At 47.3% G+C, this 24,360-nt stretch overlaps 8 pseudogenes; all 8 read left to right on the top strand.

Annotated features, from left to right (window-relative positions):
* The first annotated feature begins 305 nt into the window (after positions 1–305).
* On the top strand, positions 306–422 carry LOC147037819 (5S ribosomal RNA; annotated as a pseudogene).
* A 1,143-nt stretch (positions 423–1,565) lies between these two features.
* LOC147037818 (5S ribosomal RNA) lies at positions 1,566–1,674 on the top strand (annotated as a pseudogene).
* Positions 1,675–2,019: 345 nt separating this feature from the next.
* LOC147037817 (5S ribosomal RNA) lies at positions 2,020–2,138 on the top strand (annotated as a pseudogene).
* Positions 2,139–5,137: 2,999 nt separating this feature from the next.
* Positions 5,138–5,256, top strand: LOC147037816 (5S ribosomal RNA; annotated as a pseudogene).
* A 4,028-nt stretch (positions 5,257–9,284) lies between these two features.
* Positions 9,285–9,393, top strand: LOC147037815 (5S ribosomal RNA; annotated as a pseudogene).
* Positions 9,394–10,524: 1,131 nt separating this feature from the next.
* LOC147037814 (5S ribosomal RNA) lies at positions 10,525–10,641 on the top strand (annotated as a pseudogene).
* Positions 10,642–11,245: 604 nt separating this feature from the next.
* On the top strand, positions 11,246–11,364 carry LOC147037813 (5S ribosomal RNA; annotated as a pseudogene).
* Positions 11,365–13,040: 1,676 nt separating this feature from the next.
* On the top strand, positions 13,041–13,159 carry LOC147037812 (5S ribosomal RNA; annotated as a pseudogene).
* The last annotated feature ends 11,201 nt before the right edge of the window (positions 13,160–24,360 follow it).

Raw genomic sequence — 24,360 nt, 5'->3', positions numbered from 1 at the left:
TTTGTGAAATACACATCAGTGTTTAACCTCTTTTCAAATTGCAGCATACCAAATATCAAGAAAGAGGTGTTTGTTTCCATATGTGTCTGTGGGGGGACGGGGGGCTAGGAACTCACTGGGGAGCCAAGGGGGCGCCAGCCTGCAAAACATGGATGGGAGATGTTCAAGGAATACCAGGTGCTGAAAGCCTTTTTTTTCCCACATCAATTGTGAAAGAAAACTTTTACAACAGCCATCAAGTTGCTAGGCACAGGTTTTCAGGGGCGATTGTTTATATAAAATGCAAAACTTTGGTGACTTCGACGGCTTACGGCCATACTACCCTGAGAACGCCCGATTGTCCGATCTCGGAAGCTTAGCAAGGTCGGGCCTGGTTAGTACTTGGATGGAAGACCGCCCGGGAATACCAGGTGCTGTAAGCTTTTATTTTTTTCAATTCAATCGTTCAAGCAATCTTTTACAACACCCATCACGTATGGCATTCGGAAACTTCAGCCCTAGTTTTAACTCCGACATTGAAACTGTAACCCGAGTTTGAAATGTAAATTGTGTGGTGTCATCCATACCGTTGTAGTTCACGTTTCTTACCGCTAGAGGGGAGACTATGTACAGTAAATAAAGAGCCTGGCTCCCTTTGAACTCAAAGCAGCAGTCTTTATTTGTAAAATAACCCAACATTACATACACATTGCGCTTCCATGTAGTGTTTTTACCCTTTTCATGACATTTACTTTGATACGGCAAAATGCAGGTCGCAACGGCAAATCCGTGCTACCACACAAAAAGCTGTCAATAACGTTTCATGATAGCCATGTTTCCGTGAAACACCAAAAGTCTTGGAAGAAAGCCTTTTTCTTACCTGGTTGTTACATGGATGGGAGACGTTCAGGGAATACCAGTGCTGAAAGCCTTTTTTTTCCCACGTCAATTGTGAAAGGAAACTTTTACAACAGGCATCAAGTACCATCGTTGCTTGGCACGGGTTTTCAGGGCCGATTGTGTCTATAAAATGTAAAACTCAGGAGCCTCTGATGGCTTGCGGCCATACTACCCTGAGAAAGCCTGATCTCGTCCGATTTCGGAAGCTTAGCAAGATCGGGCCCGGTTAGTACTTGCATGTACTACCACTAGAGGCGAGACTATGTACAGTAAATAAAGAGCCTGGCTCCCTGTGAACTCAAAGCAGCAGTCTTTATTTGTAAAATAACCCAACATTACATACACATTGCCCTTCCATGTAGTGTTTTTACCCTTTTCATGACATTTACTTTGATACAGCAAAATGCAGGTCGCAACGGCAAATTCGTGCTACCACACAAAAAGCTGTCAATAACGTTTCATGATAGCCATGTTTCCGTGAAACACCAAAAGTCTTGGAAGAAAGCCTTTTTGGGACCTGGTTGTGACATGGATGGGAGACGTTCAGGGAATACCAGGTGCTGAAAGCCTTTTTTTTTCCCACGTCAATTGTGAAAGGAAACTTTTACAACAGCCATCAAGTTGCTTGGCACGGGTTTTCAGGGGCAATTGTGTCTATAAAATGCAAAACTCTGGGAACTCTGATGGCTTACGGCCATACTACCCTGAGAACACGCGATCTCGGAAGCTTAGCAAGGTCAGGCCAGGTTTGTACTTGGATGGGAGACCGCCTGGGAATACCAGGTGCTGTAAGCTTTTATTTTATTGTATTTTTTTCAATTCTTCTTAGTGAGTTCCAGCCTGATGTTGAGAAGCTTGTGTCCCTACACCAAGCACATCCATCCCATTAATATTAAGTGTGAGACAAAAATGTTACTGGTGGAGTGTTTAGGGGGGGGGCTAGGAACTCACTGGGGAGCCAAGGGGGCGCCAGCCTGCAAAACATGGATGGGAGATGTTCAGGGAATACCAGGTGCTGAAAGCCTTTTTTTTCCCACATCAATTGTGAAAGGAAACTTTTACAACAGCCATCAAGTTGCTTGGCACGGGTTTTCAGGGACGATTGTGTCTATAAAATGCAAAACTCTGGAGATTCTGATGGCTTACGGCCATACTACCCTGAGAACGTCCGATCTCATTCGATCTCGGAAACTTAGCAGGGTCGGGCCTGGTTAGTACTTGGATGGGAGACCGCCTGGGAATACCAGGCGCTGTAAGCTTTTATTTTATTTTATTTTTTTTCAATTCAATCATTCAAGCAATTTTTTTACAACACCCATCACGTATGGCATTCGGAAACTTCAGCCCTAGTTTTAACTCCGACATTGAAACTTGTTAGGATACGGATTTTTAGCTATTGATCTGACTCCAAATTGCGATCAACACTTAACACAAGTTTCTATGTCCCAATCCTGCGGCAAGATGTCATAATGCAGGAAAAGTCTCACACGGTCCCTCTGCCTTAGGCGACCAGAATGTTACCAATAACAACAGTCAAGACAAAAATTGCTCGTGATTGTTCAGCCGTCGGGGGCTTGGCATGCCCACTGTTGGAGGGTGAGCACAATTCTCACCCCCTTTGCAGCACTGCTTCATCGGGGGAGAACTTGGAAATGTCTGCCGCGCGGTTGTCGTCTTCAGTCTTCAGTGGCCAGGGTAGACTACCTGGCCACCAAGGGGGAAGAGGATTATTCTGCCTCTATTTGAACTGGGGGCGGGGACGCTGTCGATGGTGGATCTGCTTCCTTGCTGGAACCCTCGTGTTGCAGTCATCAAGTCCAGAACCATCCTGTTTTGCAAGACCATTTGTTCAATAGCCTGAATCACTCTGTTTTGTCCATCACTGACCCCAGACAGGATCATGAGGGTCAAAGGTCACAACAGCCCTGCGTCGACGTCCAGAAGAGTTGCGTGCTTTCGTCAGCTGATGATGTTGTATCCTGTAGGTGTGGTCTGTCACCCACACTGGTGCACACACTCCTGTCCAGTTGGCGGGCAGCATCAAACAACCCTTTTGACCACAAAGCCGCCAGCCATTCTGTATGAAGTAGGTTCTGTTTGATGGTGCAGCCATATCGGTGGGATATCCCCCACCACTCGAAATGGCTCTCTTATCCTGACACTCATCGGTGATGTCCAAAGCTCCCATCCAGTTTCCTCCTGGAGAGCAGTCGTCGTTGATGCATTTGTGGGTCTCGTTTCCTTGGATGTAACATGTGTAGTTCACTCCAGCTGGTCTCTCTGTGTAGGCCACTTGCGGTAATGTTCGTCCTTTAACAGTCACATTGAGATTTGTCCAGAAAAGCTGATCACAGGTACCGTCTGTAAGTCCAGGGCGGAAAGGGTCGGCATCACTGACTGTGACAGCACGGTGTTGATATCCAATCCCTTCCATGGATGCCATACATTTTGCTTCAGTGACATTCCTTGCTCTGGCCTCCAAGTGAACTTGCGTGGAGGAAGGGGGGGAGTTTGGAACACACACATAGCATCCCTCCTGTGTGTGAGCTCTCACAGTGAACATCACATACCGGTACCAAGCGTTGGTTTCGTATGGGTTTCTGGGGTCCCATGACCAGTCCTCAAAATTCTCATCATGTGACCATCTTCTTCCACGAATGACACTGTCCATTGGTCCATTCAGATGAGCCCACAAACCATAGCACACTCCAACCACAGCGCAGCGTAGAATCCACCTAGCATATGGAATTCCGTTGCTACTAGGATGGCAGAGACACCGGGACATCTCCTCGCCTAGCGGAGTGGGGATCGCTGGATTCTTCACCAACATTGAGACGCCCCACCCTAACCAATGAAGCCCCTTTGAAGTCGGAACTTCCCCACCACCCCGAATGAGGGGTCCAGCACTCTCTGCAACTTGCAGTGGCTGAGGTGAATCCAGCTGGGCCGTTCAGGAATCTTTACTGCAGTGGGGGTGGTCAGCAAGACTTGGAATGGTCCCTCCCACCGTGGGCTGGCCCAGTTCTTTCTTTTGATGACCTTGATGTAGACCCAGTCTCGTGGCTTGATGAGGTTGTCAACCTGTGGGGAAGGAAGATCAGGCGGCAGTAAATTTGCATTTGACACATCTTCCATTTTGAGCGTCCTGATCATGTAATCTGCCAAGGACTGTTCTTCATCTGCTTTTTGCAAATCTGCAGTGAACACAGGTAGTCTATATGGTCTCTCATGGATGATTTCAAAAGGTGATAGCCCTTCTGAAGTGCTTTTGATAGTAGCGTTTGCTCGTTTAGATGGAACTATTTCAACCCATTTGGAAAATGCATCAATCATCACTAGGCAGTATTTGTGAGGTCCACTTTGTGTGAGTTCGATAAAATCCATGTGCATGATTTGGAATGGGTAAGACGGTTTTGGAAGTGAGCCTCTCTTAGGTCTCATGTTTCCTTGTGGATTATGTTTCTTGGCACGGGTTTTCAGGGGCATTTGTTTCTATAAAATGCAAAACTTTGGAAACTTTGTCGGATTACGGCCATACTACCCTGAAAACGCCTGATCTCGGAAATTTAGCACGGTCGGGCCTGGTTAGTACTCGGATGACAGACCGCCTGGGAATACCAGGTGCTGTAAGCTAATATTTATTTATTTATTTATTTATTTATTTATGTATTTATTTTTTCAATTCAATCGTTCAAGCAATCTTTTGCAACACCCATCACGTATGGCATTCGGAAACTTCAGCCCTAGTTTTAACTCCGACATTGAAACTATAACCCGAGTTTGAAACGTAAATTGTGTGGTGTCATCCATAGCGTTGCAGTTCACGTTTCTTACCGCTAGAGGGTAGACTATGTACAGTAAATAAACAGCCTGGCTTCCGGTGAACTTAAAGCAGCAGTCAAATGTCTTGAAACGGGAAAAACACTTCCAATATAGTGTTTTTCCCTTTTTCAAGACATTTACTTTGATACGGCAAAATGCAGGTCGCAACGGCAAATTCGTGCTACCACACAAAAAGCTGTCAATAACTTTTCATGATAGCCATGTTTCCATGAAACACCAAAAGTCATGGAAGAAAGCCTTTTTCGGACCTGGTTGTGACATGGATGGGAGACGTTCAGGGAATACCAGGTGCTGAAAGCCTTTTTTTTCCACGTCAATTGTGAAAGGAAACTTTTACAACAGCCATCAAGTTGCTTGGCACGAGTTTTCAGGGGCGATTGTGTCTATAAAATGCAAATTTCTGGATATTCTGACAGCTTACGGCCATACTACCCTGAGAATGCCCGATCTCGTCAGATCTCGGAAGCTTAGCAGGGTCGGGCCTGGTTAGTACTTGGATGGAAGTCCGCCTGGGAATACCAGGTGCTGTAAGCTTATTTATTTATTTATTTATTTACTTATTTTCACTCTCCTTGAGTCGTCACCTTATCGTGGTGGAGGGATTTGCGTGCCCCTATGATCCTAGGAGCCATGTTGTCTGGGGCTTCATGCCCCTGGTAGGGTAACCATGGCAGAAGGGTCCTAGGTGAGGGGCCAGACAAAGCACGGCTCAGAAGACCCCTTATGATGAAAAAAATATATGGATGTCGTTTTCCCTCGCCCGGACGCGGGTCACCGGGGCACCTCTCTGGAGCCAGGCCTGGAGGTGGGGCTCGAAGGCGAGCGCCTGGTGGCCGGGCCTTCGCTCATGGGGTCCGGTCGGGCATAGCCCGAAAAGAAAACATGGGTTCCCCTTCCAATGGGCTCACCACCTATAGGACGGGCCAAAGGGGTCGGGTGCATAGTGAGCTGGGCGGCGGCCAAAGGCGGGGACCTTGGCGGTCCGATCCCCGGCTGCAGAGGCTGGCTCTAGGGACATGGAATGTCACCTCTCTGGCTGGAAAGGAGCCCAAGCTGGTGTGTGAGGCAGAAAGGTTCCGACTAGACATAGTCGGACTTGCCTCCACACATAGTTTGGGCTCTGGTACAAGCCCTCTCGAGAGGGGCTGGACTCTCTTCCACTCTGGAGTTGCCCACGGTGAGATGCGTCGAGCAGCTGTCGGCATACTTATTGCCCCCCGGCTGGGCGCCTGCACATTGGGGTTCACCCCGGTGAGCGAGAGGGTAGCCTCCCTCCGCCTTCGGGTGGGGGGACGGGTCCTGTTGTTTGTGTCTATGCACCGAACGGCAGCTCAAAGTACCCACCCTTCTTAGAGTCCCTGGAGGAAGTGCTGGAGAGCGCTCCTTCTGGGGACTCCATCGTTCTACTGGGTGACTTCAATGCTCACGTGGGCAATGACAGTGAGACCTGGAAGGGCATGATTGGGAGGAACGGCCCCCCCGATCTGAACCAGAGCGGTGTTCTATTATTGGACTTTTGTGCTCGACACGGATTTTCTATAATGAACACCATGTTCAGGCATAAGGGTGTCCATGTGTGCACTTGGCACCAGGACACCCTAGGCCGCAGTTCGTTGATCGACCTTGTAGTCGTGTCATCGGATTTGCGGCCGCATGTTTTGGACACTCGGGTGAAGAGAGGGGCGGAGCTGTCAACTGATCACCACCTGGTGGTGGGTTGGCTCCGATGGCGGGGGAAGATGCCGGTCCGACCTGGCAGACCCAAACGCTCTGTGAGGGTCTGCTGGGAACGTCTGGCAGAATCCCCTGTCAGGAAGAGCTTCAACTCCCACCTCCGGCAGAGCTTTTCCCACGGGGAGGCGGGGGACATTGAGTCCGAGTGGACCTTGTTCCGCGCCTCCATTGTTGAGGCAGCCGACCGGAGCTGTGGCCGTTAAGGTTGTTGGTGCCTGTTGTGGCGGCAATCCCCGAACCCGCTGGTGGACACCGGCGGTAAGGGATGCCGTCAAGCTGAAGAAGGAGTCCTATAGGGCTTTTTGGCCTGCGGGACTCTGGAGACAGCTGACAGGTACCGGATGGCCAAGCGGAACGCGGCTTCGGCGGTTGCTGAGGCAAAAACTCGGGCGTGTGAGGAGTTTGGCGAGACCATGGAGAATGACTTCCGGACGGCTTCGAGGAAATTCTGGTCCACCATCCGGCGTCTCAGGAGGGGGAAGCAGTGCACGGTCAACACTGTTTACAGTGGAGATGGTGTGCTGCTGACCTCGACTCGGGATGTCGTGAGTCGGTGACGAAGACCTCCTCAATTCGACCGACACGCCTTCCATTGTGGAAGCAGGGCCTGAGGACTCTGAGGCGGACTCTCCAATCTCGGAGGTCGAAGTCACTGAGGTAGTTAAAAAACTCCTTGGTGGCAAGGCCCCGGGGGTGGATGAGATCCGCCGGGAGTTCTTAAAGGCTCTGGATGTTGTGGGGCTGTCATGGCTGACACGCCTCTACAGCATTGCGTGGACATCGGGGACGGTGCCTCTGGATTGGCAGACTGGGGTGGTGGTTCCCCTCTTTAAGAAGGGGGACCGGAGGGTGTGTTCCAATTACAGGGGAATCACACTCCTCAGCCTCCCTGGTAAGGTCTATTCAGGGGTGCTGGAGAGGAGGATCCGTCGGGAGGTCGAATCTCGGATTCAGGAGGAGCAGTGTGGCTTTCGTCCTGGCCGTGGAACAGTGGACCAGCTCTACACCCTCGGCAGGATCCTCGAGGGTGCATGGGAGTTCGCCCAACCAGTCCACATGTGTTTTGTGGACTTGGAGAAGGCGTTCGACCGTGTCCCTCGGGAGGTTCTCTGGAGGGTGCTTCGGGAGTACGGGGTGCCGAGCCAACTGATAAGGGCGGTTCGGTCCCTGTATCACCGATGCCAGAGTTTGGTCCACATTTCCGACAGTAAGTCGGATTCGTTCCCAGTGAGGGTTGGACTCCGCCAAGGCTGCGCTTTGTCACCGATTCTGTTCATAATTTTTATGGACAGAATTTCTAGGCGCAGCCGAGGCGTTGAGGGCGTCCGGTTTGGGGACCTCAGCATTGCGTCACTGCTTTTTGCAGATGACGTGGTGCTGTTGGCTTCTTCAGTCCGTGATCTCCAGCTCTCACTGGAGCGGTTCGCAGCCGAGTGTGAAGCGGTCGGGATGAGGGTCAGCACCTCCAAATCCGAGTCCATGGTCGGTCGGGATGAGGGTCAGCACCTCCAAATCCAAGTCCATGGTCCTCGGTCGGAAAAGGGTGGAATGCCCTCTCCGGATCGGGGATGAGAGCCTGCCCCAAGTGGAGGAGTTCAAGTATCTTGGGGTCTTGTTCACGAGTGAGGGCAGGATGGAGCGCGAGATCGACAGGCGGATCGGTGCAGCGTCGGCAGTAATGCGGACTCTGTACCGGTCCGTCGTGGTGAAGAGAGAGCTGAGCCAAATGGCAAAGCTCTCGATTTACCGGTCGAGCTACGCTCCTACCCTCACCTATGGTCACGAGCTATGGGTCGTGACCGAAAGAACAAGATCCAGGATACAAGCGGCTGAAATGAGTTTCCTCCGCAGGGTGTCCGGGCTCTCCCTTAGAGATAGGGTGAGAAGCTCAGTCATCCGGGAGAGACTCGGAGTAGAGCCGCTGCTCCTCCACGTTGAGAGGAGCCAGTTGAGGTGGCTCGGGCATCTCATTAGGATGCCTCCTGAACGCCTCCCTGGGGAGGTGTTCCGGGCATGTCCCACCGGTAGGAGACCCCGGGGACGACCCAGGACGCGCTGGAGAGACTACGTCCCTCGGCTGGCCTGGGAACGCCTTGGAATCCCCCGGGATGAGCTGGAGGAAGTGGCTGGGGAGAGGGAGGTCTAGGAGTCCCTCCTAAAGCTGCTGCCCCCGCGACCCGACCCCGGATAAGCGGAAGAAGATGAAGGTGAAGGTGAAGATTTATTTATTTTCAATTCAATCGTTCAAGCAATTTTTTTACAACACCCATCACGTATGGCATTCGGAAACTTCAGCCCTAGTTTTAACTCCGACATTGAAACTATAACCCGAGTTTGAAACGTAAATTGTGTAGTGTCATACATACCGTTGTAGTTCACGTTTCTTACCGCTAGAGGGGAGACTATGTACAGTAAATAAAGAGCCTGGCTCCCTGTGAACTCAAAGCAGCAGTCTTTATTTGTAAAATAACCCAACATTACATACATATTGCGCTTCCATGTAGTGTTTTTATCCTTTTCATGACATTTACTTTGATACAGCGAAATGCAGGTCGCAACGGCAAATTCGTGCTACCACACAAAAAGCTGTCAATAACGTTTCACGATAGCCATGTTTCCGTGAAACACCAAAAGTCTTGGAAGAAAGCCTTTTTCGGATCTGGTTGTGACATGGATAGGAGACGTTCAGGGAATACCAGGTGCTAAAAGCCTTTTTTTTCCCCACGTCAATTGTGAAAGGAAACTTTTACAACAGCCATCAAGTTGCTTGGCACGGGTTTTCAGGGGCAATTGTGTCTATAAAATGCAAAACTCTGGGAACTCTGATGGCTTACGGCCATACTACCCTGAGAACACGCAATCTCGGAAGCTTAGCAAGGTCTGGCCAGGTTAGTACTTGGATGGGAGACCGCCTGGGAATACCAGGTGCTGTAAGCTTTTATTTTATTGTATTTTTTTCAATTCAATCGTTCAAGCAATCTTTTACAACACCCATCACGTATGGCATTGGGAAACTTCAGCCCTAGTTTTAACTCCGACATTGAAACTATAACCCGAGTTTTAAACGTAAATTGTGTGGTGTCATCCATAGCGTTGCAGTTCACGTTTCTTACCGCTAGAGGGGAGACTATGTACAGCAGTGGTTCCCAAAGTGGGCGGTACCGGTGGGAAGATCTGGGGGGGCGGTGAGGAAGAAGGGGGCGGTAGGGGGGCGGCAGTCTGAAGTCGAAGTCAGAAGTTCGAGTGGTAGATTTGAGGACATTTTATTGCTTGAAATACCAGACTGGGTGATCAATCCATTCCTAAATGTCGTCGGTGAAGAAACTGGAGTGGCAGAGGAAGAACTGATTTCAATTCAAAATGACATTGAGCTAAGGCCAAAGTTCAAAAAGTCATATCAAGATTTTTGGTTCCAAAAAAAAATCTCTGACTGCTATCAAGTGCTGTGGAACAAGGTCAAGATGTACTTTATTGCCTTCCCAACATCATATTTAGTAGAACGGGGCTTCAGTGCAGTCGCCTTGCTTCTTTCCAAGCAAAGAAACCGACTGAAAATTACTGACCGCGGGGATCTACGACTTCTTCTTAGTGAGTTCCAGCCTGATGTTGAGAAGCTTGTGTCCCTGCACCAAGCACATCCATCCCATAATATTAAGTGTGAGACAAAAATGTTACTGGTGGAGTGTTTAGGTCTTTACCATTCTATGTTGCTGAAACAGTTAAAACAGTTAAAAAATGAATTGGTTTGCTAAATTGGGTTTTATTTGTGAAATACACATCAGTGTTTAACCTCTTTTCAAATTGCAGCATACCAAATATCAAGAAAGAGGTGTTTGTTTCCATATGTGTCTGTGGGGGGACGGGGGGCTAGGAACTCACTAGGGAGCCAAGGGGGCGCCAGCCTGCAAAACATGGATGGGAGATGTTCAAGGAATACCAGGTGCTGAAAGCCTTTTTTTTCCCACATCAATTGTGAAAGAAAACTTTTACAACAGCCATCAAGTTGCTAGGCACAGGTTTTCAGGGGCGATTGTTTATATAAAATGCAAAACTTTGGTGACTTCGACGGCTTACGGCCATACTACCCTGAGAACGCCCGATTGTCCGATCTCGGAAGCTTAGCAAGGTCGGGCCTGGTTAGTACTTGGATGGAAGACCGCCCGGGAATACCAGGTGCTGTAAGCTTTTATTTTATTTTTTTCAATTCAATCGTTCAAGCAATCTTTTACAACACCCATCACGTATGGCATTCGGAAACTTCAGCCCTAGTTTTAACTCCGACATTGAAACTGTAACCCGAGTTTGAAATGTAAATTGTGTGGTGTCATCCATACCGTTGTAGTTTACAATTCGTACCACTAGAGGGGAGACTATGTACAGTAAATAAAGAGCCTGGCTCCCTGTGAACTCAAAGCAGCAGTCAAATGTCTTGAAAAGGGGAAAAACACTTCCAATGTAGTGTTTTTCCCCTTTTCAAGACATTTACTTTGATACGGCAAAATGCAGGTCGCAACGGCAAATCCGTGCTACCACACAAAAAGCTGTCAATAACGTTTCATGATAGCCATGTTTCCGTGAAACACCAAAAGTCTTGGAAGAAAGCCTTTTTCTTACCTGGTTGTTACATGGATGGGAGACGTTCAGGGAATACCAGTGCTGAAAGCCTTTTTTTTCCCACGTCAATTGTGAAAGGAAACTTTTACAACAGGCATCAAGTACCGTCGTTGCTTGGCACGGGTTTTCAGGGGCGATTGTGTCTATAAAATGTAAAACTCTGGAGACTCTGACGGCTTACGGCCATACTACCCTGAGAACGCCCAATCTCGTCCAATCTCGGAAGCTTAGCAGGGTCGGGCCTACTTAGTACTTGCATGGGAGACCGCCTGGGAATACCAGGTGCTGTGAGCTTTTATTTTATTTTATTTTTTTTCACTTCAATTGTTCAAGCAATCTTTTACAACACCTGTTAGAGATGTTCTGACTCTAACTTATTTTGCAAGAACCACACTGGAGACAGTATGCCCTTTAAGCACTTGCAGGTGGAGAGCTTGTCTGTTACTGTAGGTACAGCAATGTCCTAACAGACTCAGCCGTTAGTCTCTTACAAGAGCATATTTATTGAGAACAAGTAGGGTGGGGGTGACATTTGACATGTTTGGTGGTCACCTCAGCAAATGGTTAATCAGTGCAGAGGGTCCCAGTTGGTGGTCACCTCAGCAAATGGTTAACCAGTGCAGAGGGTCCCAGTTTATTGTTTTACGAGGTCTTGGAAATAAAACCTAGTGGAGCATTTTAGATGACTAAGTAAACAAGGATGTTTCCACACCATTTGGAAAGTTTCAACAACTGAATGGTTAAACTTTTCAGAGTCAAGGAAAGGTAAAAGGTTCAAACAAAGTTCATCATTCTAGTCTACATCTCAACATAATTATACGATCAAGATAGTTTATAAACCCTAACATATCCCTCCTGTTTATCATATGATTATGCCCACCCCGATCAATAAAACATAAGTAAGAAAATATAATGAAGAAAGAAAAACAACAACAAAATCTAAACACAGAAACAGCACATCATTGTGTCCATCACTTGCAAAGCATTTTCGATCATCATTTCAAAATCATTAGTGTTCTGTAAAACATGCTCGGCTAAACATCATTTACGCAATCTACGTAGATCAATTTTAATGTGTGAGTGAAAAACCTGCGGCAAGATGTCATAATGCAGGAAAAGTCTCACACGGTCCCTCTGCCTTAGGCGACCAGAATGTTACCAATAACAACAGTTAAGACAAAAATTTGAGGCGAGACTATGTACAGAAGTGGTTCCCAAAGTGGGCGGTACCGGTGGAAAGATCTGGGGGGGCGGTGAGGAAGAAGGGGGCGGTAGGGGGGCGGCAGTCTGAAGTCGAAGTCAGAAGTTCGAGTGGTAGATTTGAGGACATTTTATTGCTTGAAATACCAGACTGCGTGATCAATCCATTCCTAAATGTCGACGGTGAAGAAACTGGAGTGGCAGAGGAAGAACTGATTTCAATTCAAAATGACATTGAGCTAAGGCCAAAGTTCAAAAAGTCATATCAAGATTTTTGGTTCCAAAAAAAAATCTCTGACTGCTATCAAGTGCTGTGGAACAAGGTCAAGATGTACTTTATTGCCTTCCCAACATCATATTTAGTAGAACGGGGCTTCAGTGCAGTCGCCTTGCTTCTTTCCAAGCAAAGAAACCGACTGAAAATTACTGACCGCGGGGATCTACGACTTCTTCTTAGTGAGTTCCAGCCTGATGTTGAGAAGCTTGTGTCCCTGCACCAAGCACATCCATCCCATTAATATTAAGTGTGAGACAAAAATGTTACTGGTGGAGTGTTTAGGGGGGGGGGCTAGGAACTCACTGGGGAGCCAAGGGGGCGCCAGCCTGCAAAACATGGATGGGAGATGTTCAGGGAATACCAGGTGCTGAAAGCCTTTTTTTTCCCCACATCAATTGTGAAAGGAAACTTTTACAACAGCCATCAAGTTGCTTGGCACGGGTTTTCAGGGACGATTGTGTCTATAAAATGCAAAACTCTGGAGATTCTGATGGCTTACGGCCATACTACCCTGAGAACGTCCGATCTCATTCGATCTCGGAAACTTAGCAGGGTCGGGCCTGGTTAGTACTTGGATGGGAGACCGCCTGGGAATACCAGGCGCTGTAAGCTTTTATTTTAGTTTATTTTTTTTCAATTCAATCATTCAAGCAATTTTTTTACAACACCCATCACGTATGGCATTCGGAAACTTCAGCCCTAGTTTTAACTCCGACATTGAAACTTGTTAGGATACGGATTTTTAGCTATTGATCTGACTCCAAATTGCGATCAACACTTAACACAAGTTTCTATGTCCCAATCCTGCGGCAAGATGTCATAATGCAGGAAAAGTCTCACACGGTCCCTCTGCCTTAGGCGACCAGAATGTTACCAATAACAACAGTCAAGACAAAAATTGCTCGTGATTGTTCAGCCGTCGGGGGCTTGGCATGCCCACTGTTGGAGGGTGAGCACAATTCTCACCCCCTTTGCAGCACTGCTTCATCGGGGGAGAACTTGGAAATGTCTGCCGCGCGGTTGTCGTCTTCAGTCTTCAGTGGCCAGGGGAGACTACCTGGCCACCAAGGGGGAAGAGGATTATTCTGCCTCTATTTGAACTGGGGGCGGGGACGCTGTCGATGGTCGGTTGTTTATACTTCAGATTTAGCAGTAGTTGTTGTGTCTGTGTCAGCGTCTTACCACCATCTTGCTCTGCTTCATACCATACCGTTCCATTACAGGAATGATACACCCTCACTCGTTCTCCTTTCGCTCCATCACTTCTGCCATCCCGCACCATATGTTCAAACGCCAACATAGTCCACACAAAGCACAAGCCAGCAAGCAAAATAGTCAATAAAGTTAAACATTTGCATCGTCGTCGTCTTGGTTCAGACACTTTCAAGTCCGACTTTGATCCAATTCTCGCCATCGTCACGTTCCCTCTCTTGACCTGCCCGTCCGGGCGGTCAACCTTTATGCTCACCATAGGCAGGCACAAAGTCTGGGGCCTGGCGCAACTGTGAGTAATGGTACCACTTTTGTCCTTTAGTTTCCAATTGGACGGCGTGTGAAGTTCTAGCCAGAACCCTAAACGGTCCTTTCCAGCGAGGTTCAGTCCACTTCCGGGAAAGCACCCGGAGGTAGACATACGGAGTGATGTCCGACTCCGGTGATGCTGATGACAAATCTGCAACCGCTTTGTCTGCGACCTGCGTAGACACACTGGATACAAGTGAATGAAGATACTTCCAGTATGCAGCGTGTGATAAATCAGGTGTCGGTACGTCAGCTGGCGGGACCAAGGTGGAGGCAGGCCCTGGCATTAGGCGACCAGTCAACAGTTCGAATGGCGCAAAACCTGTTATTTTGTGAACAGTTTGGCGGACTCCATGCACAATATTCAGCAGTGGTTGCGTCTTTTCTGCATAATGTGGGATCCATGCTCTGCAGTAATTGCAGAGCCCCAAAAATGACATTTTTTTTTTTTTATTCAGGTTTTGGTGCATCTGCAATGATTTGTTTTCAGTTTTTTTGTATCTGTCTTCCAGCAGCTGACAACGTGTGACCTAAATAGTTCACTTCCTGTTTGATCCATTGTAGTTTATTTTTGCTTACTTTATTCCCTGCTTTACAGAGATAGTGTAACAAAGCTAAGGAGTCTTCCTTGCAAGCAGCTTCAGTTTCAGAGGCTATCAAGAGATCATCTACATAAACTAGAAGTTGGCTTTTGTTTGAAATTTGAAAATCAGCCAAACATGCCATGATAGCTTGAGTGAAAATAGTTGGACTATCAGCAAATCCCTGCGGCAATCTGGTGTACGTATAACTTAGTCCTTTAAAGGTAAACGCAAACCAAAACTGTGAGTCTGGGTGGATTGGCACTGAGAAAAATGCATTGCTAAGATCAATCACCGTGAAAAACTTCTGGTATGGTTTCAAAGTGTTCAGAAGTGTGTGCGGGTCAGGCACATTAGGTGCTCGTTTGTATTGCCTCATTTACTGCTCGTAAATCTTGTATCATTCGCCAATCAATCTTGTTGGCCTTTTGGACTGGAAAAATAGGAGTGTTGCAAGGAATATCTGAGCACTTCCTAATGATCCCTCCTGACAAAAGATCATTTACGACAGGGGCTATCCCATTTATTGCCTCCTGGTTTAAAGGAGATTCTCTGATCCCGGTTAGATTTGGATGTTAAGTCCCGTAGCAAATGGTTCCTTTGATCAGTCAAACAAATGTTGATGAGCCAGGGAAGCGCATAAGCGCGTGCCCTTCTAAACACCCACACCACTTCCTCATAACTTCGTTAGTAATTAGCAACAACTTTTTCTTTGGGTTTTTTGTTTTTGTTTTCTTAGCATTTAACTTGCACAAAATCACTCTTTTGTCCAAGCTGCTCTACCAATTTCCCATAGTAGTCTCCAACAACTTCAACCATTCAACCAATACTTTCCTTTCATTCAGGAAATCATTCGTCCCTGCTCATTTGCATCTCACACACAGTCACCAAAGAGGAGTCTTTTCAACACATTGGTCCCAAGCTATCCAAGTCCTCCACACAACATTCATATACCATTCTCAGCACAATCCCTATCCTAATGTTTCCGATAGAACAATTCACCAGTCCAAAAAAAAAAAAAACTCAACACATAAAAAAAAAACACAGCTTGCGAATTAAACCAGTTTTCTGTCTACAAACAGATTTCTTTCTTTTCTTCTCTTATTTATTTATTTATTTATTTATTTTATTCTTCAAAATTGTTTCTGTTTTGCGGTGCAAATTGGATAGACCACAGTCTAACAAATTTCTTTTGTACACAGGTTTAGCCAATTTTATCAGTTTAACAAATATGCACACACGTGCACAGCTCTCGGTGCGAGGGGAGGGGACCTGGCAACAATGATTCGTCACAAGCTGGCCATTTCTTGCGGTCGATCATGAAGCTGGTCCCACCCACGCACGCGAGGACAGCACATTCTAATTTTTCTATTTATCTTTTAGAAACAAGTTGTATTACTTTACCACTTGATTTGCAAATTTTAACTTTAGTGTGCACACATAATTTGACCCCTTGTCATTTGCCGGGCATACAATCAGCATTGTCATAATTTCATTGTATGTACAGGGGTTCTAATAACCTAAAAAAAATGTTTTAAACCAAAAGTAGGAGCATGAGCGGTCAAAGGGGAGGAAGCCCGTTATGCTGAAAATTTGGCTTTTCCTCTGCCCCTCCCTCCACCCTTTGATTGGTCTCGTTTTGCATAACGACACACTCTTGCAAAGTGTCCTCGTCTCCCACAGTTCCAACAGTTGTCAGAATCTGGTGGGGGTTTTGAACCATATGGCGGCCTGCGACCTTGTTGGCCTTGACCTCTTCCTCTGCCCCATTGGGAACTTTGGAAGAAAACTGTTGCATCTTCATCTACATGATTATCATCATCATCTAGATGAAATACATCAGAACCTTTGCCTTTCTTGAACACTTTGTCAGCGTCTCTGGCCCACTACATGGTTGTTGTAACACAAGCAGTGTGTGCTTCCACCAAGTGTTTCCACACCCTGTTGACTAATTCAGGTGGGGAACCATTGAGGAGCGCATACTTTAGCTGTTGCTGATAAGCAAGTTTAATGGAGCAGTGTCTAACTCCACCACCAGTTCTGCCTCTGACTTCAGCTCCACGTCTGACTTCAGCACCACCTCCAGCTCTGCCTCTGACTTCAGCTCCGCATTTGACTCCAGCTCCTCACTAGCTCTGCTACTAACTCCAGCTCCTCCTCCAACTCCAGCTTCACACCATCTCTGCCTCCGATCCCGGCCCCACACCAGAGCTGCCTCTGACTTCAGCTGAAGGCAGTTCCGTTCCGCCTCCAACTCCAGCTCCACACCAGCTCCGTCTCCAACGCCTTTTCCATGATGACATATTTTTTTTGGTCCCACCGGGATTTGAACTCGGGCCGCTGGGGTGAGAGTCCAGAGCACTATCCACTATACCATGAAGACTTCACTAGTGTTGCAGGGAAGGAATGTACACTATATGTTTTAATGGAGCAGTCTCTGACTCCACCACCAGCTCTGCCTCTGACTTCAGCTCCACTTCTGACTTCAGCACCGCCTCCAGCTCTGCCTCTGACTTCAGCTCCGCCTCCAGCTCTGCCTCTGACTCCAGCTCTACACCATGTCTGCCTCTGACTTCAGCCCCACTTCCGCCTCCAGCTCCGCCTCCAGCTCCACACCAATCTCTGACTTCAGCTCCACCTCCGACCCTGACTTCAGCTCCGCCTCTGACTCCAGCTTCACATCAGCTCTTCCTCTGACTTCAGCTCCACCTCCGACTCCAGCTCCACACCAGTTTTGCATCTGACTTCAACTTCAGCTCCGCCTCTGACTACAGCTCCTCCTCCGACTCCAGCTCCACACCAGTTCCACCTCTGACTCCACCTCCACATCAGCTCTGCATCTGACTCCAATTTCAGCTCTGCCACTGACTTCAGCCCCACTTCCGCCTCCAACTTTGCCTCCAGCTCCACACCTGCTCTGCCTTCAGCTCCGCCCCCAGCTCCACACCAGTCTCTGACTACAGCACCACCTCTGACTCCAGCTCCACACCAGCTCTGCCTCCAACTCCAGCCCCACACCAGCTTTGCATCTGACTCCAACTTCAGCTCCGCCTCTGACTTCAGCTCCACACCAGTTCTACATCTGACTCCAGCTCTACACCATCTCTGCCTCTGACTTCAGCCTCCAGCTCCGCCTCCAGCTCCACACCAGTTTCTGACTTCGGCCCTACCTCCGACCCTGACTTCAGCTCCGCCTCTGACTCCAGCTCCACACCAGTTCTGCATCTGACTTCAATTTCACCTCTGACTACAGCTCCTCCAACTCCAGCTCCAAACCATCTCTGTCACTGACTTCAGCTCCGCCTTCGATCCCGGCGGCATACCAAATCTGCCCCTGACTTCAGCTCCGCCTCCGACTTCAGCTCCGCCTCCAGCTCCAGCGCCACCTCTGACTTCCGTTCCGCCTCCGACTCCAGCTCCACACCAGCTCCGCCGCCAACGCCTGTTCCATGATGACATATTTTTTTTGGTCCCACCGGGATTTGAACCCGGGTCGCTGGGGTGAGAGTCCAGAGCACTATCCACTATACCATGAAGATTTCACTAGTGTTGCAGGGAAGGAATGTACACTATATGGTTTAATGGAACAGCCTCTGACTCCACTTCCACACCAGCTCTGCCTCTGACTTCAGCGCCGATACCGACTCCAGCTCCACACCAGTTCTGCCACTGACTTCAGCTCCATCTCTGACTCCAGCTGCTCACCAGCACTGCCCCTGACTTCAGCTCCACCTCAAACTCCAGCTCCACACCAGCTTTGCATCTGACTATAATTTCAGCTCCGTCTTTGACTTCAGGTTCACATCAATTTCGCTACCGACTTCAATTCCGATACCAGTGTCACACCAGCTCTGCCTCTGACTTCAGCTCCACCTCTGACTTCAGCGCCGGTACCAGCTTCATACCATTTCTGCCTCTGACTTCAGCTCCACACCTGCTCCACCTTTGACCACAGCACCGCGGTTAGTTCTGCCTCTGACTACGGTTCTACCTCCACACCAGTGTCTGACTTCTGCACCACCTCCGACTCCAGTTCCACACCAGATTTGCATCTGACTCCAAGTTCTCCTCCAACTCCTGCTCCACATTATCTTTGCTTCTGATACCAGCTTCACACCAGATCTGCCTCTGACTTCAGCTCCGCCTCCAGCTCCGCCTCTGAGTTCCGTTCCGCCCCCAACTCCAGCTCCACACTAGACTTCACTAGTGTTGCATCATTGAATGGGATGCCATTATGCACCCTAAATTATTTTTTAAATGTTAATGGAATGGACTTCTCATCACCTTCAAGAGCTAGAGATTTACCGTTTTTATTTCCCATCTTAACTTGGTATTTTTAGATTTTTCCAATTTTTTTTTTTCAATTTTTTGTTTTTCTTTTTTGAGGATCCTCAATGCAGGATTAAATTTACCCTTCAACAAAATTACTAGCCTGTGTATTACCGTTGGTTTTTGCTAGTACTGTTTTTTTTTCAATTTATCCTACCATTCACACTCTCAACCACACAACTTTCATGCAAACAGCTCGGAAAAACAGACCAAAAAAAGAATCTACGCCCTTCTTCAATTAAGAAAAAGAAGCTCTGTCTTTTTTTTAACCTGTTCCTTCCACTGGGACTCCAACCCAAGCTGTTCTATGGCTCGGAAAAACGTACAAAGAAAAATCTACACCCTTCTTTGAATCACAAAAAAGAAGCTCTGTGTTCCTTAGCACGTTCCTTCCACTGGGACTCCAACCCAAGCCAGATCCTGCAGCTTGGAAGAACAGACAAAGAAGAATCTACGCACCTCTTCAATGAATGAAAAGGAAGCTCTGTTTTCCTTAGTCTGTTCCTTCCACTGGGACTTAAACCCAAGCCAGATCCTGCAGCTTGGAAGAACAGACAAAGAAGAATCTACGCACCTCTTCAATGAATGAAAAGGAAGCTCTGTTTTCCTTAGTCTGTTCCTTCCACTGGGACTTAAACCCAAGCTATATTCCGTGCACCTTCCACTCTTACGCGTTTCACAACAGCACAATCACACAATTTTAGGGCTTTAACTTACTTGTCCCCTGGTTCGTTGCACTGCCGGATCCCGTCAATCCACTGTAGTCCGACGAAGGCAGACCTAAGATGCTGGCCCAGCGAAGAATTTTCTTGCCAGGTCTTTTCTTTACCAGATCCTCCTAATGGACGCTGGCTTGTCGACAATGCAGCACGTCGTCCTCCGTCGATCAGCAGTGGGTATGTTGGATCCGGGTCACGGCACCAAAATGTTAGAGATGTTCCGACTCTAACTTATTTTGCAAGAACCACGCGAGAGACAATATGCCCTTTGAACACTTGCAAGTGGAGAATTTGTTCGTTACTGTAGATACAGCAATGTCCGAACAAAGTCTGCCGTTGAAGTCATGCAAGAGAGTATTTATTGAGAGAAGAAGGGTGGGGGTGAGAGTCAGCCAAGGTGGGGGTGACATTTGACATGTGTGGTGGTCACCTCAGCAAATGATTAACCACTTGGGAGGGTCCCAGTTTATCGCTCCACGAGGCCGTGGACATAAATCCTAGTGGAGCAAAACAAGGACGCCTCCACACCATCTGGAAAGCTTCAACAACTGAATGGTTAAACTTTTCAGAGTCACGGGAAGGTAAAAGGTTCAAACAAAGTTCATCATTCTAGTCTACATCCCAACATAATCATACGATCAAGATAGTTTATAAACCCTAACACTCTGCATCAATATTGTCTATAGGTGGGTGAAATTTGAATCTGGGACGTTTTCTGCTGGATGGTCCCATCAATTGTCATCAATGTCCACACAAAATCATAAAAATAGCACTACTAAAATTAATTCTGAAAAATCCAAAAAACAGGAGTCTAGGTGTTCCCCGTCCAGATTACTGGACCGCGGGACACCAACATCATCTCCAGCAATCCTGTCTGCCATGGGTTGTTTAATTTGGAATGCATTCTGAGACTCAAACCAGTACAAATTAGGAACGTGAGTTTTCCGCCAATCGGTCTGTTGCAACAACTGCTTGACCATTGAGCCCAATTGTCTGGCCTCGTGTCCTGGGGCAATAGCCGGCGAAATGTGTGGCACCCCTTTCTCTGTCATTTTGAACCATTGCATTTGTTCATATGTCAGTTCAGTTGCCGCTGCAACTCCCTATTTACGCACTCCTCTCATCTCACACACACACACACACACACACACACACACACACACACACACACACACACACATTCCCCCCAATTTTATTCATTTAGGATATTTTAGCGGTCTAATCTCTCACAGGAGGAACTGCTACCACCGGATGTTTTGGGGAGGCCTCACTTCTCCCAGGATCTCAAAAAACCTGGCTATTTGAATACGCTCGTCAACGTACCCTTGTCCACCACGACGAAGCTAGGTCCCGGACCTATCCGTAATACGCATAAGTCCCTGACTTTACCGTACACGTCACACACATAAGTTCCAAACTTATTCACCGTATGTATCTTAACTTCTTGCACACTTTATTTGATCTGAACAACAGTCTCCTCTTAAATTTCCTCTTTCAATTTGCAGAATTTAGACTTATAGTAACAGGTATTCTGCTAACCTTATCAGTGATGAGCGCTCAGGGTTGAGGAGACGTTGTACCAGCTCAACGTTGTGCACTTAACCCAAACGGTTCGCCGACCGAGAGACAGCGTCCCAGACGCTGTCCGGTGTCCTGGATTCAGACCACGAGTTGCCAATTACCCTTCTCTTGACATTATGTCGGGGTCACCAAGAAATTGTTAGGATACGGATTTTTAGCTATTGATCTGACTTCAAATTGCAATCAACACTTAACACAAGTTTGGATGTCCCAATCCACACACTGGCGCACCTAACAATTTTGCGAGTTCATTCTGTCAAAGAGAAGACCAGTAGATCAATCAGACCAAATTTACCAATTGTTTATTCCTAACAAAGCACACTAATACAGGCCTGGGTCCAGGGTCCCTCACACTAAAACTCGTGCGTTTTTGTGACCACCAAAAGACGACACATTAACTTCAATCGTTCAAGCAATCTTTTACAACACCCATCACGTATGGCATTCGGAAACTTCAGCCCTAGTTTTAACTCCGACATTGAAACTATAACCCGAGTTTGAAACGTAAATTGTGTGGTGTCATCCATACCGTTGTAGTTCACGTTTCTTACCGCTAGAGGGGAGACTAGGTACAGTAAATAAAGAGCCTTTTACTTTGATACAGCAAAAAGCAGGTCGCAACGGCAAATTCGTGCTACCACACAAAAAGCTGTCAATAACGTTTCATGATAGCCATGTTTCCGTGAAACACCAAAAGTCTTGGAAGAAAGCCTTTTTCGGATCTGGTTGTGACATGGATAGGAGACGTTCAGGGAATACCAGGTGCTAAAAGCCTTTTTTTTTCCCACGTCAATTGTGAAAGGAAACTTTTACAACAGCCATCAAGTTGCTTGGCACGGGTTTTCAGGGGCAATTGTGTCTATAAAATGCGAAACTCTGGAGACTCTGATGGCTTACGTCCATACTACCCTGAGAACACGCGATCTCGGAAGCTTAGCAAGGTCAGGCCTGGTTAGTACTTGGATGAGAGACCGCCTGGGAATACCAGGTGCTGTAAGCTTTTATTTTATTGTATTTTTTTCAATTCAATCGTTCAAGCAATCTTTTACAACACCCATCACGTATGGCATTCGGAAACTTCAGCCCTAGTTTTAACTCTGACATTGAAACTATAACCCGAGTTTGAAACGTAAATTGTGTGGTGTCATCCATAGCGTTGCAGTTCACGTTTCTTACCGCTAGAGGGGAGACTATGTACAGCAGTGGTTCCCAAAGTGGGCGGTACCGGTGGGAAGATCTGGGGGGGCGGTGAGGAAGAAGGGGGCGGTAGGGGGGCGGCAGTCTGAAGTCGAAGTCAGAAGTTCGAGTGGTAGATTTGAGGACATTTTATTGCTTGAAACTGCTGTGAACTCAAAGCAGCAGTCAAATGTCTTGAAAAGGGGAAAAACACTTCCAATGTAGTGTTTTTCCCCTTTTCAAGACATTTACTTTGATACGGCAAAATGCAGGTCGCAACGGCAAATCCGTGCTACCACACAAAAAGCTGTCAATAACGTTTCATGATAGCCATGTTTCCGTGAAACACCAAAAGTCTTGGAAGAAAGCCTTTTTCTTACCTGGTTGTTACATGGATGGGAGACGTTCAGGGAATACCAGTGCTGAAAGTCTTTTTTTTCCCACGTCAATTGTGAAAGGAAACTTTTACAACAGGCATCAAGTACCATCGTTGCTTGGCACGGGTTTTCAGGGCCGATTGTGTCTATAAAATGTAAAACTCTGGAGCCTCTGATGGCTTGCGGCCATACTACCCTGAGAACGCCTGATCTCGTCCGATTTCGGAAGCTTAGCAAGGTCGGGCCCGGTTAGTACTTGCATGTACTACCACTAGAGGCGAGACTATGTACAGTAAATAAAGAGCCTGGCTCCCTTTGAACTCAAAGCAGCAGTCTTTTTTTGTAAAATAACCCAACATTACATACACATTGCCCTTCCATGTAGTGTTTTTACCCTTTTCATGACATTTACTTTGATACAGCAAAATGCAGGTCGCAACGGCAAATTCGTGCTATCACACAAAAAGCTGTCAATAACGTTTCATGATAGCCATGTTCCCGTGAAACACCAAAAGTCTTGGAAGAAAGCCTTTTTCGGACCTGGTTGTTACATGGATGGGAGATGTTCAGGGAATACCAGTGCTGAAAGCCTTTTTTTTCCCACGTCAATTGTGAAAGGAAACTTTTACAACAGCCATCAAGTTGCTTGGCACCGGTTTTCAGGGGCATTTGTTTCTATAAAATGCAAAACTTTGGAAACTTTGTCGGATTACGGCCATACTACCCTGAAAACGCCTGATCTCGGAAACTTAGCACGGTCGGGCCTGGTTAGTACTCGGATGACAGACCGCCTGGGAATACCAGGTGCTGTAAGCTAATATTTATTTATTTATGTATTTATTTTTTCAATTCAATCGTTCAAGCAATCTTTTGCAACACCCATCACGTATGGCATTCGGAAACTTCAGCCCTAGTTTTAACTCCGACATTGAAACTATAACCCGAGTTTGAAACGTAAATTGTGTGGTGTCATCCATAGCGTTGCAGTTCACGTTTCTTACCGCTAGAAGGTAGCGACTAGAGAAACCGACTGAAAATTACTGACCGCGGGGATCTACGACTTCTTCTTAGTGAGTTCCAGCCTGATGTTCAGAAGCTTGTCCCTGCACCAAGCACATCCATCCCATTAATAATAAGTGTGAGACAAAAATGTTACTGGTGGAGTGTTTAGGGGGGGGGGGGGCTAGGAACTCACTGGGGAGCCAAGGGGGCGCCAGCCTGCAAAACATGGATGGGAGATGTTCAGGGAATACCAGGTGCTGAAAGCCTTTTTTTTCCCACATCAATTGTGAAAGGAAACTTTTACAACAGCCATCATGGGGGGGGGGCTAGGAACTCACTGGGGAGCCAAGGGGGCGCCAGCCTGCAAAACATGGATGGGAGATGTTCAGGGAATACCAGGTGCTGAAAGCCTTTTTTTTCCCACATCAATTGTGAAAGGAAACTTTTACAACAGCCATCAAGTTGCTAGGCACAGGTTTTCAGGGGCGATTGTTTATATAAAATGACAAACTTTGGTGACTTCGACG

Source organism: Syngnathus leptorhynchus, unplaced genomic scaffold (genome assembly GCF_054491065.1).
Source record: "Syngnathus leptorhynchus isolate UIUO unplaced genomic scaffold, UIUO_Slep HiC_scaffold_117, whole genome shotgun sequence".
Classification (NCBI taxonomy): domain Eukaryota; kingdom Metazoa; phylum Chordata; class Actinopteri; order Syngnathiformes; family Syngnathidae; genus Syngnathus; species Syngnathus leptorhynchus.
This window is presented reverse-complemented; position numbering and strand designations above follow the sequence as displayed.